This window comes from Sitodiplosis mosellana, unplaced genomic scaffold (genome assembly GCF_009176505.1).
Source record: "Sitodiplosis mosellana isolate CC-2019 unplaced genomic scaffold, AAFC_SMos_1.0 Smas_scaffold_2688, whole genome shotgun sequence".
NCBI lineage: Eukaryota > Metazoa > Arthropoda > Insecta > Diptera > Cecidomyiidae > Sitodiplosis > Sitodiplosis mosellana.
The window spans coordinates 1-2,426 of NW_022597930.1; the positions used below are offsets into that span (position 1 = coordinate 1).

The window sequence follows — 2,426 nt, forward strand, 5'->3', positions numbered from 1 at the left end:
GACGTCTTTTATTTTAGTTCAACTTGTTAATGTAGAGCTTCTACAGTACAATTACATTCATTTCAGTATTATTTTTCATTTTTGTCTGCCAAAATCATTGCTTATTTATTCAAGAAAACAAATTTTTGACGCTCCCAGTGAAAACATATTCACTTGATCAGTGCATTTACATTAAGTTTGGTAATCATTGTTTCGTTTCATGAAATGCAGAATTCATTTAGTAAAAAAATACTTTTATTTCATTATTTCCTTTTCACGTTCATTATATCACTTGATTTGATAATTGAATACCCATAAAAATGTATGCTTTTTTTCTTTTTACCCTCAATAATGGAAAATCTTGTTTGAATCGACTCAAAAACCACTGAATAACGGATCCTGTGAATACTGGAATTCTTGTCAATAGTGGAAAAAAAAATTCCCCACGGGATTCCGTTATTGACAGGTTTTACTGTAATCTTATCTAAATAAAAAATTTCATCGTATTTTCTATGGAAAAATTATCAAATGAAATGTTAATAACTTTAATCAATAATGCTAGCACTAATACGTTTGCGATCAAGTTCATTTTGCCTCTTTTTCTCTTCAATGGTTAATTCAGATCTTGATCATCCCTTTTGTTATTCAAACAATCAGTTATTTAGCGAATTTCACTTTGAGAACTTTGTTTTGTTGACTCTGTGTCTCACATTGTTCGATTGTTTCCTTAGTTCTTACTTCTTTCTTACGTAAACGTTCAGATTCAAGACGAAGATTACGTTTTATTTTTTCCTTTGAGGGTCTCCTTACTCGAATTCTTGTGGTTTGTCGTGTATTTTTTTCAATTGATGACTGATGGTTGTGTGTCATTTCGATTTTATCTCAACGAATAAATAAAATCAATTTAATCAAAATCGTACTATGATAATTCATCTTGCAATAAAAATCAAACATTTTGTCACGGTATTTAAGCGCGTTGCATACGTTGCTCATATTTCCTGTTTTATTACTGCTATTACGAGATTTCGGGTATCTTTGCCTATCAGCCACATACACACATATGTAATAACCAAAAATATGAAAAAAAAATTTCTTCAAACTCCAAAATTTTTTATTCGAAATACAAAACTGCATTTATAAGATCCTTTGTGAGGCCGCGCGAAATTAAACGAGATGCATAACAAAAAAGCCACAAATAAAAAAAGAAGAGATAACACAGACGAACATTCAGTTTCATATACATAGATTATTTTGATTCGTCAGTGAATCGGTAATCGGTCTGCTAGAGAAGGAAAATAACTTTCATGTTTATTTTTCGCCATACTTCTTGGGATTGATTTCCATATCCAAAAAACACTGGCGACCTTAGTAACAAAAAAAATTAAACGATATAGATCCAATTAAATCATCAATATACATAGAAAATGTGCAAGTAGAAAATAAATGAAAATGTTTCTATCATTACCTATTGATAAGCAGCATATAAAACAAAGGATGGAGTCTGAATAAAGAAATTTAATATCTTCCACCAATATATATAGTTTCAATGCAATAAAAAGAATGCCGATTGAAATGCCGATTCGAATGTCATCAAAAATGTGAAAAATGACAAACTGAACGAAAGTCCAACAGTCAGACGCTGAAATGAAAAAAAAGTATTATTCTAATTTCTTCTTGCATGTATTCAAAAACATGTTTAAAATACGAACCAACTATCATTGTAACGTAGATGACCAACATTAAATCCCACCTTGAAGAATCGTCTATCTCACTAAAAGTATAAAATCTAATCGTTGTCAATACTAAGGGAAACACAGGCAGCACATAAGCTAGAATGGATGGCACAACTTGCTTGCGATTTAAAACGTATTGGTTTCTTCTCGGTTCTCCCTAAGAGTAAAAATAATGCAACATGCAATATATGTCGTGGAGTGATTTCAACTCACATTACTTACTTTGAAAATTTTGTTTATACACAACGAAAGATGGACAAATGTGTTTTTGGTCCAGTGTGAACAATACGCAAATCCAACCGTTATAAAAAGTAACACATCTGGGCAACGAATAATCATTTCGGATGGTGTATACACATGGACGAAAGATATATCTTTCGTCCAAATTTTCATCAACGAATAAACGAAAGTGAAAATGGACAGAATCCAAACAGATTCATAGATGACCAACGTTGTACAATGATAATATTTCTTTTCTTTTATTCCATTTCCAAACGCCTCCACGAACATCAGAATTGATACTTCAAAATGAAAACTGTGTCAATATTGCTATAATGTTCTTCAATTTATGTGTAATACCTGTCGCAGGTACGGTCAAACACCAAATTAGTTGAATTGGATTCGGATCTGAGTAGATATCATTCCATTTTGATGGCTAGAACATATTGGAAAATATGAAATTTAGCTAGAAATGTTGAATCACTTATCAAATAT

The 2,426-nt window shown here is 31.2% G+C and overlaps 1 long non-coding RNA gene across 1 annotated transcript; it reads right to left on the reverse strand.

Annotated features, from left to right (window-relative positions):
- Positions 1–1,706: 1,706 nt before the first annotated feature.
- Positions 1,707–2,368, reverse strand: LOC129571514 (uncharacterized). Its single transcript, XR_008688292.1, has 3 exons — positions 2,292–2,368; positions 1,935–2,233; positions 1,707–1,869 (listed from the first exon to the last, which is right to left on the reverse strand). It is a non-coding gene; the product is annotated as an uncharacterized LOC129571514 (long non-coding RNA).
- Positions 2,369–2,426: the final 58 nt, after the last annotated feature.